Raw genomic sequence first — 15,692 nt, 5'->3', positions numbered from 1 at the left:
GTGTGGCTCAGCGGCCAGGAGGGAAAATGGGATTCCCCCAAAGGGTAGGTGGTGGCCAGGATAGAGGAACCTGGGCCCTCCCTACTCCATAGGATCCCAGGCCTAGACCGTGTCAGGAGCAACTATATTCACCACTAAGTCAGTGGGGATCAGGCCAAAACACTCTGACTTCACCCCAGTTCTACAACTGGCTAAAGTCGAGCTCCTGTTTGCTACTTCCTGTTTTCTCATGTGGCCATCCACAGGCCTTCTGGGCCTCTGTTGCTGTTGGCTGGAGACGCTGCCAATGAGTTCATCCTCTCTTTGGCTTCTGGGTGCCCACTGGGGTCTTAGCACACCAGGCCTCTTTGGCATGGGGCTCCATCATCTCCTGATAGGGAGCCTGAAACATGTGTCCTATCTCTTCTGTGCTGAACTCAGGCTGAGCTGGGCTGCTCCGTTTTATACTGAGGCTCCTGTTGGAGCAATGTCTGCAGCAGCAGCATGGCTTCCTCAGCCCACCGCATGGGGTTAACCCCTTTTCATCCAGTGACGGGTAGGTAAGGCTCGTCCCACTGCAGAATGGACACAGAACAAAAAGTCAGTCCTGTCGCAAGGACCTCAGAACCTACATTTACATTGAAAGGAAACAGATGGGTACAGATAGATGGACAAGAGCAAGGAAACTGGGACACGGGCCCACCAGGAGGCAATTCATGCTGGGGTCCCCATCACTCTCCACCACACACCGACAAATGCATGGCTGGAGTCTGCATATATTATTTGGTGGTTAATATCAGGATCAGGTATTAGAATAATAAGACAGGCTATGCCTAGATTGTAGCCACAGAGCAAAATAATTTATGCAATTTGTGAAGAAAAGTAGCTTATCTACTACAGCAGAGGAGAAGGAGCCCATGGAGAGATGTAAAGTGTTTTAATAGCCTGATTAGGGGAGCAGTGTGAAGATATAGAGGGGTATTACAGCAAGTATAAGACCAGGCATGTGTATAAAATGATTAGGCATATTAATAGGAAGAGGCAGCTGAAGCGGATGGCAATCAAAGAAGAGAACAATGAGGTGCTCGTGAACAAGGAGCAGGTTGTGAAGCGATGGACAAGATCTTGCACTGATCTATAGAAAGAACAGTTGGGCTTGAGTGTCTCAGAGAGACTGATTGAAGAACTGGAAGAGATAGCTTCGTCAAGCAGTGAGAGTGAGAATGATATTTCAATGGAGGAAGTAGAAAAAGCAGTGAAACGACTCACAACAAGAGCCCTGGAAATAAAATCACAAGAGAGATAATCAAATATGGTGGAGAAAGTATGATTTAGGAAATACACCAAAAATGTAATACAGCCTGGAAAGAAGGGAAGACACCTAAGGAACAGACAAGATCTGTGCTAGCGACAATACACAAGAAAGGAAGTACATTGGAGTGCAAGAACTGAAGAACGATTGCCCAATGACTCATCTAGGTAAGATGCTGATGATGGTACTGATTGAGTGACTGAGACTGCAAATAGAAGCATGTCTAACGGATGAACAAAGTGGGGTTCAGGAAAGATAGAAGTACCATACAGCAGATATTGGCATTAAGATTGATAGTGGAGAAATCTCAATGAAAGAACACCTACACTTGCTTCATCAATTTTCAGAAGGCACTTGACAGTATAAATCAGAAAGTGACTTGGGAGGTGGTGTAGTCATACAGAATAAATAGCAGACTGATATGATTGTTGAAAGATGTCAATGACAATACAGAGGTAGCGGTGAGAACGTGCAGAGAGTTTGGAAGTTGGTTTAGAATGAGTAGAGGTACGAGACAAGGAGATCCGATATCACCAAGTATCTTCATCATGCACCTAAAGGGAATGATGGACAAGTTCAAGGAAGTGGTGGAAGGGATATTGGTGCATAGGATGAGAATTAACAACTTGAGGTTCACAGATGATATAGTTATCATTGAGAAAGATGGAGAGAAGCTAGCGAGAATGGTGCAGGTGCTAAACAAGAAAGGGAAGCAGTACAAACTGATCATCAAAATCAGTAAAATGAAAACAAGGGCATTTGGAGATAGGGAAATAGGAAGGAAGACCAGTGCAGTTGGGATTGAACTAAGGAGCATAAAGAAGATCACGTATCTGGTGAGCAACATGACATATGATCTAGACTGTAAGAAGGAACTTAGCGAGTTGAATAGTGAAAGCCGGAGTGAGTTTGAAGGTGATGAATAAGATTTGGAAAAGCAAAGTGATTAGCTTAGGAACAAAGCCGAGCATCTTGAAAACGTGTGTGTTCATCAGCATATTGTAGGGATGTGAGACATGGGTGATAACGAAAGATTCAAAGAGAAGCATATTGGTGTTAGAGAGGAGTTGTTATAGAAAGATCCTGAGAATAGGCTGGATGCAGAAGGTCACCAATGAGGAATTATATTGGAAGATACAGCCAAAAGAGAACCAACTGCAGAAGTATCAGAGAGGTAGAATCATAAAATCATTGAACACTAGGACTGGAAGGGACCTCGAGAGGCCATCGAGTCCAGTTCCCTGCCCCAATGGCAAGACCAACTACTATCTAAACCATCCCTGATAGATGTCTATCTAACCTGTTCTTAAATATCTCCAGCGATGGAGATTCCACAACCTCCCTTGGCAATTTATTCCACTGTTTGACCACCCTGACAGTTAGGAACTTTTTCTTAATGTCCAACTTACAGCTCCCTTGCTGCAGTTTAAGCCCATTGCCTCATGTTCTATCCTCAGATACCTGAAAACCGCTATCATGTCCCCCCTCAATCTTCTCTTTTCCAAACTAAACAAGCCCAATTCTTTCAACCTTTTTTCATAGGTCACATTCTCTAGACCTTTAACCATGCTTGTCACTCTTCTCTGGACCCTCTCTAGTTTCTCCACATCTTTTTTGAACTGCGGTGTCCAGAACTGGACACAATACTCCAGCTGAGGCCTAACCAGCGCAGAGTAGAGCGGGAGAATGACTTCTCGTGTCTTGTTCACAACACACCTGTTAATGCATCCCAGAATCATGTTTGGTTGTTTTGCAACAGCATCACACTGTTGACTCATATTTAGCTTGTGGTCCACTATAATCCCTAGATCCCTTTCTGCTGTAGTCATTCCTAGACAGTCTCTTACCATTCTGTGTGTGTGACACTGATTGTTCCTTCCTAAGTGGAGCACTTTGCATTTGTCCTTATTAAACTTCATCCTGTTTACCTCAGACCATTTCTCCAATTTATCCAGATCATTTTGAATTATGACCCTACCCTCCAAAGCAGTTGCAACCCCTCCCAACTTGGCGTCATCTGCAAAGTGATAGCCGTGTTAGTCTATATCTTCAAAGGACGACAAGAAGTCCTGTGGCACCTTATAAACTAACAGATATTTTGGAGCATAAGTTTTCATAGACAAAGACTCACTTCATGCATCTGATGAAGCGGGTCTTTGCCCACGAAAGCTTATGCTCCAAAATATCTGTTAGTCTATAAGGTGCCACAGGCCTTCTTGTTGTTCTACTGCAGAAGGTTATACAACAGAAGTGACAGCTATTTAGGCATATCTGCAGAATGAACGATGAGTGAAAAGTCAAGATCTTGATATTCAGCATAACGGATGGTTCAGCTAGGATAGGCAGACCCCCCAGAGACTCAGTAGATGATATAGTAGTTTGGTGTGGAGCTAGTCTACAGAAACTAAGCCACTCCACGCTGCAGAGGGAAAGATGGAGGGAAATAGTGAGGGAGGCATTGGACACCAATGGACACTGAGCCCATGGTTATTGTTGTTGATGATGATGGCTTATTACAAACAGAGCAGAGCTCAAAGTTGGGTTGTGCCTCGGAAACCAGTGGGAGGGAGTCTGGTTTCTGATGTGTAATATGGCCACCCAAACAGGACCCTAACTTCGGCACAAGAAGCAGCCGAGGAGGAAAGATTGGCTGAGGAAAGGAGCCTGCATTCTCCTGCACTGCGTTAGCAAAGGGGTTCGGCAGAGTCCAGCTGAGGAAATGGCCAACCATAGGAATGTGCTGTCCTCTAAAGCTGACTCGGAATTGTATGTTTCCACATTAATGGTTATAGTTACTTGGGGCACAACTTGGAACCATCTAAGGGGCCAGACTCCTCAACAAAAGTTATTTGAACTGGAAAAGCTAGGGGCTGGGGATTGCAATGTTACAACAATCTCTATCAGCAGCATTCAGAAGCACTCTCTGTCCTTCAGCGCTGGGAGTGCAACCAATTAGGATGAAACAGGAAATGCTAAGATACAATCATCAGATCCTGAGGATAAAGGATAAAGGAGACTATTGCTCCCCGACTGTAATTGTCGGACCTTCAAAACCGGGCTCCTCTCCCAAGCTCATTATAAGTACATTAAGCCTGCAAGATGAATTTCATATTTCATCAGTGATCATCACTCAGCCTGTCTCTAAAAGCAAAAAAAAGAAGAGTCTGATTTATGCATCTCTGCTTGTCTTGTCCTTTGAGAAAGCACGGCTTGGAAAAAAAATTAAGAGGAGAAGGTGTATGATTCATTGGTAGACAAAGATGTATGCCCAGACATGAGAGATTTGTGTGCACCAGATCTCATATTCTTCACCTAACATAGAAAGTGAATTTTGTTAAATGTTAGTTTAATTTAAAGGGGTGCAGAAAACATAACTTTTATTTTATAATACAATCCCAGCCACTTGCCCAAATTCCAGTCTGAGAAGTAGAGTGTACATTGTCTATGTAATGTCCTCTTTGTATTTCCGTTGGCTATGATACTTTTCACTTCCTGTCATTAACTGTTGCTAAGTATTTGTAACAGAGAGAAAGTCGTGCTAGTCTATATGCTATCAAAACAAAAAAGCAGTCCAGTAGCACTTTAAAGATTAACAAAATAATTTATTAGGTGATGAGTCTTTGTGGGACAGACCCACTTCTTCTGAAGAAGTGGGTCTATCCCACGAAAGCTCATCACCTAATAAATTATTTTGTTAGTCTTTAAAGTGCTACTGGACTGAGTTTTTGTTTAGTATTTGTGTGTGTGGTATTACAGTAGTGCTGTGTTTCATACCAGAGGTGGTTGCATTTCTTCACGGGGGGGGGGGGGGGAGTGATTTTTGTATGCACCATATATGGGTTTTTTTCATATCCATTTTAAGTTGCAATTGAATGAAAGTATGTGAATACAAGATTATCATCTTTCTTTCAGATCATAGCACTTCAGGGGACTTCAAACACAAGTACCGCCCACTCAGCGTTGTGTTCTGTTGCCCTTTTAAAGAACAGCTTTACTAAAAGCCAGCTGGCTTTAGCTGAGGTGTTAGAAGCTCATGTTCAAAGTTCCTGGGGGCCTACGTTTGATTCCATCCACAGATGATGGGGGTTTGTCAGTGTTACATGAGCACGCATATACTTCCTCCCTAGCATCAGGCAGAGCATTGCTGAGACAGAAAAGGGGACACTGATTACTAGGTCACAAGGACCAATTTCTGTGGCATGTGGACACTCTGGACTTTGTCTTGTTTAGCATGTGAGCTCCCACAAGCTCACAGGTTACACTGCCATGGCTGCAAGCCATTTGTACTAAAGTATCAAGTAAAATGTTGCCAGAGAGGGCTTTACACCTGAGAGACTACATACAAGGTAAACAGTTTGGGGGGAATTTCCATTATAAACTCTGAACAAATTAGATTTTTGATTGGCTGATATACTGTTCCACATGTGTCATCACAGTGCTCAGTGGAACAGAACAATAGCAATTAACCTTTTCTACACTGGGAACCACTCTGGAGGACCACGCTAGCAGTAGGAGAAGGTTGGGCGGTGGTAAACCTATGAGCTTGCGCAATAGCTAGGACAAACACAGGCATATCACAGCAATGGTCAGAAGTTACAGAGGGAGAGGTGTAGGTTGGATATTAGGAAAGTCTATTTCACCGGGAGAGTGGTGAAACACTGGAACGCATTACTGAGATAGGTGGCGGCATGTCCATCCCTAGAGGGTTTTTAAGTCCCAGCTTGACATAGTCCTGTCTGGGATGATTTAGTTGGGGCTGATCCTACTTTAGGCAGGGGGCTGAACTCGATGACTTCTGGAGGTCCCTTCCAGCCCTAGGATTCTATGATTCTATGATTTGATATATTGAGACTATTGTAGTTACCTTTATGACTGTTCTGTGGGATGCTGTGGGCTAGAGGTTGCATTCTGTTCCATGGGGAAAGGTTAACACAGATCCCCAAGGAATAGAAGACAATGTGTGTGGAGGTCATTATTGGCTCCCTGAGCCTGTAAACAGCTCCAGAGAAGTACCACTCCTGGGGCAGTTTGCATATACTACTGCAAGCTGGGTTTTCATGAAATCCAAGAGACAAAAAGAGAACTGGGGTTATATAAAGGCCAGCTTGAACTGATGGATTGGCACCATTTTTGATCGAACAAAGAGACATGAGTCTTTGGTCCAAGGTGGGACCCAACCCTGCTGAACAGCTGGAAGGACTTGAATTTGCTGGACAAATGGGTGACTTCTGGAGCCCTGATCTTTATTTAGACCCTTATTTTACAAGTTTTTTGTGACAACTTGTTTGTGACCCTCCTCATGGTCTCAAGTTGCCCACAGTTAGAACTCAGGAAATAGTCTCTGGTGTGTAGCCATGTTAGTTGGTATCTTCAAAAACAAGGAGGTGTCTGTGGCACTTAAAGACGAATGTATTTATTTGGGCATCAGCTTTTATAGGTAAAAACCACTTTGTAAGATGCATCTGATGAAGAGTTTTTAACCCACAAAAGCTTATGTCCATATAAATCTATTAGTCTTTTAGGTGCCACAGGCCTCCTCGTTTTTCTTCCTGGGAAGTGTCTGATCTACATGATTAGCTTACTCTCTAACGGCTGGAGAAGCCCATTACTGCTTTATTGATGTAGATTCTTCTTGGCTCATGTCCTAGCAGCCTATGTTTTCGGAAAAAAAGGACCTGAATTGTGTCTCAACTGTTGAGGTCATGAGGTCCTGATGAGAGGTGTGACCCACCACTTTGAAACCTTTCCAGTCAGAGACTCACCCTGTGGTTAGCAATTGATCTCCCATTTGATCCAGCTACACACAGGTATCTCTATATTTGTGAACATTTTCAAGTACAGATTGAATCTCTCTAGTCCTGAGCTCTCTTGTCTGGCAACATCTGTAATCCACCATGATTTTAGTAAGCCGGGTAACCACTTATCATGGCTGTGGGTGTGGCCAAGTTTCCCGTAGTCTCATAAAGTTTCTTCCCAGCTACCCTTCAGCTCTCAGTATTTTGTGCTGTTATTTAGCTGTAATTTACCCATAAATGTCTTCTAAGAGCTCAGCAAGCAGTGGAAGTGTTGGTAATACTGCTAGGCAATATTGACCTCTCCGGTCAGATCCCGAGGCTGCCGGACTAGAGAGGTTCAATCTGTATTTTCAAATGGAGTTTTAAAACTGGCTTTTGCTGCTCACTAAGCCAGGCTGCTTGTGGTGTTGGAAACCAGTTCCATGGCTCCCTGAGCAGCATGGTGACCGAGATGACAAGTGCACATTTTCCTACCACATTTTCCATGGGAGATTTTAGTTTCATCTCATCTAGCCAGCTGCCATTTGAGTCTTTAGCTGGGAGAACAATTCACAACAAAGGAACACAAGGAACTTCCTGGACAGACTGGCTCTGTAGTCCATCCATGTATAAATTGCAAGGCCAGAAGGGACAATTCTGCTCATCTGGTGTGGCTGTCTGTGTAACAGAGGCCACAGAACTACCCTGTGAAAGAGCGTCTGGCCAGGAAGGTTTTAATGTGCCCTTGGAAGGCTGTGCAGAACGCAGCCAATAGGAGAGGGGCTGTGAGGAACAGCCACTCGGAGCCAGCAGGCCCATATAAGAAGGGTTTCAGTGGAAAGCAGCTTCCGTTGCTCCCTAGAGCTGGAGGAAGGAGAACTGGCTGCCTTGAAGGGGGAAGAAAGCAAGCACCTTGGAGAGAGCAGTGCTGGGCAGCATCAGGAGAGTGTGAACGAACTCCTGGCTGACTGCTAAGACAGGCATGCTGGGGCCTTGAGACAAGGGCAGAGAAAGCGCTGAATCTTTGGGGAAGTGCCTGAGGGAGGTTGGAGGGAGAACAGCACATGGTTGCCACCTGCACAGTTGCTGGTCTGGGACCTCAGTAATGGTGTGGACTTGTTCTCTCGATTCCCCCACTGAGGAAGTGGCCGGGCCATTGGACTGTGGTACCGTCCCCCAGAAGGTGGGGAACAGAGCATGGCAGAGCCAGAGGGCTATGTCCTGAAGAGGACGCTGTCATCCTTAGAATGACGTACATCCAGGGGCAGAAATGGGTAAGAGACGCCCCCAGAAGAGGTTGCATTGGCTAGAAGAGCCAGTCCCCAGGCACTGCATTGGTGAGTTCCACCCCAGCACATACCCCCAAAAATTCCCTGAGCAAATCTTTTAGCAAAGCTTCCAAGCTTGATTTAAAAATGTCCTTGCTAGAGAATCTGATGGTTAATTACTCTCACCGTTAAAAAATGACTCCTTATTTACAGGCTCAATTTGTCTAGCTTCAGCTTCCACTTAGCCAAGTATCCTGGCACTTGTCAAGAACAGGTGTTACACAGGAAAGTGTAACGAACCATGGAGTGGCCAGTTATGGAATGCTGTGTCTTAATGGGAAATCTCCTCCGATTCCTATCAGTTTGAGGCTGTCTTATGCCCTAAACCAGGAACATTTATGTCCCTTTACATTCTAAATCTCTATTGTAACTTTGGGTGTTCACGCTATCCATGTAAACACTGAGTCCTTTTTCAAATATAATTAAGGTACAATTTTTTGAATATAATTAAGGTCTCAGTGATAACTTGTGCAACTCATTGCCACAAGGTAACAACCGTTCAGCAAAGGATTTTCTTTGCTCAGTTTTCAGTGTATCACCTTTAATTTAATCTGCCATTCTTGTTCTTCTGAAATGTCATCTCATTGATTCTATGGAATGGTGCAGGTAGATACACCTATTCTGTCAAAGTCCTCTTCCACTGTTCTGCATTTGGCAAATTTAACTGTTTCCTTTTTCATGACTTGTCTCCAAACATTAAAAATATGATCAATCTCTTCCTTATTTGTAACAATTTGACAAATATTTTGTGTGTGTTGTTTGTGAGCTGCTTGCAATGAATTTCACCTTGAATATTTCGTCTGAGTAATATGAGCTTTACTTGCACTGTGTGACTGGTTACCTAAGCCACTGGGTTTGGTTGATGTTCTGTGAGTGGAGGACTTAACCTTTTATAAATCACAAAATCACTGGGACTTTCATTCGTGCAGGGAGGCAGCCACAAACACTGCAGGGAGAGAGAAGCAGCTGAAGATAAACAGACCAAGGGAATATGAAGATGTTTGAAAACGTGACCTTTCCTCTTGGCCACGGGAAAAAGCAAGATGTTTAGCTACAGCAGCGGATCCCAGCTTTAAAACTCCCTTGATTTCTTCCTGATTCTATGAGACAATCACAATCCAAATTCAGGGGCCATTTAGCACACTTGACGATCAGTTTTAGCATCAGATTCACACTCAGTGGTGTATTTGTGAAGGTTGCAGGTTCTTGCTCTGCCTCTTGCTTGACTGCCTGGGTGCCTGGACTCTAGCTAGAGACAGCTAGGGAACTACTGGACTAAGGTGTCGTGTGTGCACTGATATTTAATCCATCCACCTAATGCATTGAGTGAATTTGCTGTGCTCCTAATTCACTCTTTTGCTCTGTTCAGTAACAGTGCTGAAAGGGCCCCTTCTGGAGGTGCTTCTTTATATGTGGCAGGGACTTGCAGCTGTGGCCCTATAGCAGCCATTTTGCAGCTGGCTGCTAACTGCTGTATTTCTTTCCTTTTAAAAAGTATCTGCCCCTCCTGTTGTGATTCTCCTTTCTCTTCTCAGAGGAACCGGTGCACTCAAACAAGCACATCCCTCCCGCAGCCACAGCCTGTCTTTGCAAACTGCCAGCCCGGCTCTTGCAGAGCACTGCACAGAAAACAGAGTCTGTGCAGGAAGTGCATTGCTAAGTACATTATCCCTACTCTCATGAATCTCCCTTAGCCTGCCTAGAACACAAAGGGGAGCAGGTTTATGGAAATCAATAGAGTTACCCCAGAGATCGGTTTAGCTCATATCACCCCTGCTTTAAAAAAAGCAGTCCTGTAGCACCTTGAAGACTATTTTATGTATTAGGTAATGAGCTTTCGCGGGTGAGAATATGAAGAAGTGGGTCTTACCCACAAATACCCATCACCTAATACATAAAACAGTCTTTAAGGTGCTACAGAAGTGCTTTTTTGGTGAAGCTACAGACTAACACAGCTACCCCTCCGAGATCCCTCCCTTTGCCATTCACATCTGTCCCCCACATCGTATTCTCTAATTGTTTGCAATGTTTTCGTTTAAATAATTCCAGAGATGGAGCTTGTGCAGCTGAAGCCTTCAGCACCAGGAAGTTTCCCTTCTTGTTATTGACGATGTGCCGACCTACTCCGGGTCCCGTGGGTGCGCGTGGGGTGTGATACAGCGGGGGGAGTTGGGTGGCCCAGGACCAACCACCCCACCTTTATAGCAGCCTGATATAGTGTAGCAGCAATATGTGATTTAGTGTATTTACTTTAAAACCTAGGTTTCCACAGTATTATGAGTACCAGGAACAATAACACTCCGATTGTGAACACCACAATGCCCTGTGGCTGTTCTAAGTCCCAATAATTCTCTATACAGACCCAGCTAGACCAGCTAGTGGTATTTACCAATAGTGATTTATTCATTTATTCGTAACTACAATTACTTAACACTTGTTATATATATATATATATAGATAGATAGATAGATAGATAGTTATTTATTTGGCATAAGCTAAATACTAGGTTACATATAACTATATATAATTACATGTGACTTACCAATAACATCCAATGCTCCCACATCTCACCAATAACTACGTTACAGCGGCCCTTCAAGTCAGAGATACGGCTTGGTTGGGACCTTTCGTGGTGGTGACGTCCGGGTGATCAGGCCGGGGTCTGCTGTCTGGACTGGAAGTTGCTGGCCTCCGCCTTGTGTCCAGGAGCCCACCCCCTTATTCCTGTTAAATCACCTTTTATACTGTTTCTTACTTGGGGGTTCGATACCTGGCCAATTAAAGCGTTTGTTACCTAATTTGGGCTTTCTATCCTCCCGGCCTGTCAGAACATGTTACAAGATTTCCTCTGTCCTTGGTCTTTTTCTGAACCTCCCCTGGGACCCTCTGATGTTGTACAACCAAGATGTTCTCTTTGGGGGGGCTTCCAGCTACTAGCCCCAGCTGTTCTCTTTGGGGGCTTACTATCTGCTTGTCAGGATGTTCTCTTTGGGGACTCTCCAACTACTTGTCAACTTTCTAATTTCTTTCTCCTGGCCTGACTTCAGACCTTCCCACCGTTGCATGATAGCATTCCAAGATGGAGTGTATGGTCATTCTGCCTTGCGAGTGAGGCCCGGCCACCAGGTGCTCGTGCTCCCACAGTTATATTTTCCTTTGCTTTACTTCATCCTGTTCCTCCCATGATGTTCGTTTGTATCACATGAAGCAGACCCTCTCTTCCCTCCCTGTCAACATCTTTCTGATATTTGCAGCTGGTCTGTCCTCCCTGATAGTTGGTTGTCCGTCCCCTCTAGAGTTCATTTTCTTCATCTCTCCCCACAAATCAGTCCTCCTATTAGATTTCTTTGGGGGTGCAGGGTGAGTGGGTGATTTTATTTATGTTTAATCAGCTCATGGCTATTATAACTGCAGAAATATACTAATGGCTGTTTACGCTGATGTCCAGCTGAGCCCAGCTGTTGGCAAGTGTCACTGATTCTTTACCAGCAGGAAGCCTTCTTCTAATGGAGAGGTAACGAGTGAGGGAAGGGTTTATGCTGTACCAGTTTGTGCCTTGGGTGGGGAAAATAAACCTCTCTGTGTGATTGAAACTGGGAAAATAACCACCCAGCCCTTAAACCAGCAGTGGAAAGAATGCAGTGCTTAAATGTTATAAAAGAGTCAGGCCATTACTGCAGTTTGCATTCAGCTCATTCACAAGCCCAGCAAGATTTGCCATTGTTCCCGCTGAATGGCTGGAGGATTGTTTCATCCATCTGTTGTCAGAAATAGAACAGCAGAGTCCAGGGAGTGCAAACAGGCTCACTCTTTATTAGTGCCTGTGCAATTTGTAATGAATATCACAAGATAAATTGCTGTGTGCATTGTTGGGTTTTTTTTTTTGCAAACAGTACAACCAACTCATTTTCAGTGACTGGTAATCAGGCAGATTACAGAACAGCTGCCGCAATCAGGGGAACTTTCAGAAATAAATACTTTGCATTTCTGCTGTCTAGGACCTCACAGTGTTTTACAATAGAGGTGACATTTGGCTGCGAATTCCAGCCTTGCTGTTGTGAGAAGGTTTCATGCCGATTGTGTGCAGTGCAATGATGCAGCTACGGTGATGGGTTTTTTTTTTCCTTAGGGAGAAACTGAAACACAGAGGAAAAGCAACGAGGGGTTGGTTCTGTGGCACCTTATAGACTAACAGAAATGTATGAGCATAAGCTTTTGTGGGCAAAGACCCACTTCATCAGACCTGCATCTGATACCTGAAACACAGAGATGTTGAATGACTTGCAAAAGGACTTGCAAAAGGCCTATGAGGAAATCAGTGTCAGAAATGGGAGTGGAGCTTCTGATTCCTGTATTGCCTCACTGTCACCCATCTCTTATGCAATTGTCATGAATGTTTCTGCAGTGCTTTGCACTGTCCATGCTCTTAACCCACATATTTGTTTAAAAGCAGTTTCCTATTTTGACTCAGTTTCCCATTCTCACTCTGTAGGATTCCTTCTGGGATGGCAAGATCATTATTACTTTCTGGCTACGTCTACACGTGCAGCCAACATCGAAATAGTCTATTTCGATGAATAACGTCTACACGTCCTCCAGGGCCAGCAACGTCGATGTTCAACTTCGACGTTGCTCAGCCCAACATCGAAATAGGCTCAGCGAGGGAACGTCTACACGTCAAAGTAGCACACATCGAAATAGGGATGCCAGGCACAGCTGCAGACAGGGTCACAGGGCGGACTCAACAGCAAGCCGCTCCCTTAAAGGGCCCCTCCCAGACACAGTTGCACTAAACAACACAAGATACACAGAGCCGACAACTGGTTGCAGACCCTGTGCCTGCAGCATAGATCCCCAGCTGCCGCAGAAGCATCCAGAAGCCCTGGGCTAAGGGCTGCTGCCCACGGTGACCATAGAGCCCCGCAGGGGCTGGAGAGAGAGCATCTCTCAACCCCCCAGCTGATGGCCGCCATGGAGGACCCGGCAATTTCGACGTTGCGGGACGCGGATCGTCTACACGGTCCCTACTTCGACGTTGAACGTCGAAGTAGGGCGTTATTCCTATCTCCTCATGAGGTTAGCGACTTCGACGTCTCGCCGCCTAACGTCGAAGTTAACTTCGAAATAGCGCCCGACGCATGTAGACGCGACGGGCGCTATTTCGAAGTTGGTGCCGCTACTTCGAAGTAGCGTGCACGTGTAGACGCAGCTTCTGCGCCCTGGCCAGGTGCACAATAAAGAACTGACAAGGTCTCTGCCCAAAGACCCAGAGGGACACCCAAATTTATCATCGTACAGCTGACTAGGAGAATGCATTTTTAAGCAACATTTGTAGTAACTTCTTACTGGGAGGCAGCCCAGTGGTTAGAAGTGCTGCTGGTGCATGAAGACGCTTGAGATCAGTTCTTGGCTCTGATATTGACTCATTTGTGTTGCTTGCATCTATCTGTTAATCTTCCTGGGCTTCATTTATTCTGTGTTTCAAATAAAGCAGAAATTCTTCCTGGGACAGCTGTTGCAAGCCATATTTAACTAACTTGCCAAAAGCGCTTTGAGATCCTCCTGTGAATGGTCTTATAAGAGAGGAAAGAGGAGTATTAATAGAGATGTATTACTACTAAGGAGCTTGATACTGCAAACCTTGGCTCACTTGAGCAGTTCTCACTCATTCCCTCCTGCGTTTGAAGCTGCTCAGATTACTGAGATGTGGAAGAGATTTCACTAAACTCACCTGGGATTCCAAGGATGGTAAAACTGCAGGCAGGTCACCTCTCTACAGTCCCTGATTTAAAAGGTGTTTCCTGCCAGTAAGAACAAATTGAGTTCTTATCGCTTTGTTATGGTTTTGATCATACCTCTGAGTGTTTTCAGGCAAAACTGTGCTGAGTGGGAGCCAAAGACTTGCTTGTAGAGCTGAGAATCCTTCTTAGAACTCACCAAGGACCTGGGTCTTCTCCTTCTCAAAAGAACATAACAAGGGTGCAACCAAACTGAACTCTTAGAAAGACCAGGCAGGGCCACTATGTTCTGACCTCCTAAAAGATGCCCAGTCCTGAGATGAAGACAGCAGTAAATAGAGAAGCTACTGCAACACTTTAACAGGGCTCAAAAAAGAACTCGATACATTCATGGAGGTTAGGTTCATCAATGGCTGTTAGCCAGGATGGGTAGGAATGGTGTCTTAGCCTCTATTTGTCAGAGGCTGGAAATGGGTGATAGGGGAGGGATTGTTCAATGATTATCTGTTTGGTTCACTCCCTCTGGGGCACCTGGTATTGGCCACTGTTTGAAGACTGGACACTGGGTGAGGTGGACCTTTGGTCTGACCCAATATGGCCAGTCTTAGGTACCTGATAAGTTAATTATTGACACTGCTTAAAAATAAATGTCTTAATTCTAGAATGAATTTGTCTAGCTTTTATTTCTCCCCTTGCCCTCAACACAACAACAGCTGAATCTGGCCTGTTAATCGCTCTACCCACTGAAGTGGCAGAACAGAAATGACTTGGCACAGTGCCCTAGCAAATTAGCCTCCAGGTACAGCTACCACTTGGGGGAGAGCTAGGTTCTGCTGCTTTTCAGGGCCCTGGCTGGCTTTGTGACCGTGAGCATGTCCCTTGATTCCACTCTGCTTTAGTCCCCCCAGTTGTCAAATGGGTACAATAATACTCATGTGCCTCTGCTAAGTGCTGTGATAGCTAATGATATAACAGGACAAGTCACTGTTGTCGCTGAAGCCTTTCTTCTCAAAGCCTGTTGTCCTGGGACAGTTCTGCAGTTCCTTCATGGGGCCATATATGCTATTTGCCTCAGTGTCTCCAATGGAAGGTTCATCATAGTAACCCTGTAGTTCCTATCCATCTCCAATGCTCCTCTCCTCCAGGGAGACCTTATTCTGCTCAGCAGGAACCGGGCCATTAGGTTCAGTCTCCCAGCGTTCGTCCATGCACACCCAGTTCTCAGAGGGAAGGTGGTATATATGTACCAAACTAACACTGAAAGTTTCTCTCAATTGGCCACAAGAAAGGGGAGCCCTGTCCCACTCTGTACCACAGGACTCTTGCTCTTGGGCCCTTCAGGAGAGTGCCCTGGGACCCCCTCCCCTCCCATCCCACTGCTAACTCCCCAGGACAACTTTGTCTTCTGGAGTCAGCAGATTTTTGAGCCCGTGGCTAATAACATTGTCTCTGGAATGTGTTTTTTTGGCCCTTTTAGGCTTAAAGGGCAGGTACACCCAATTACAGGGCAATCCTGCTACTCTCTCCCAACCCATGCACAGGTAGCCTCTCTTTCAACCAA

Source organism: Carettochelys insculpta, chromosome 1, assembly GCF_033958435.1.
Source record: "Carettochelys insculpta isolate YL-2023 chromosome 1, ASM3395843v1, whole genome shotgun sequence".
NCBI lineage: Eukaryota > Metazoa > Chordata > Testudines > Carettochelyidae > Carettochelys > Carettochelys insculpta.
Note: the sequence above shows the minus strand (reverse complement) of the source record.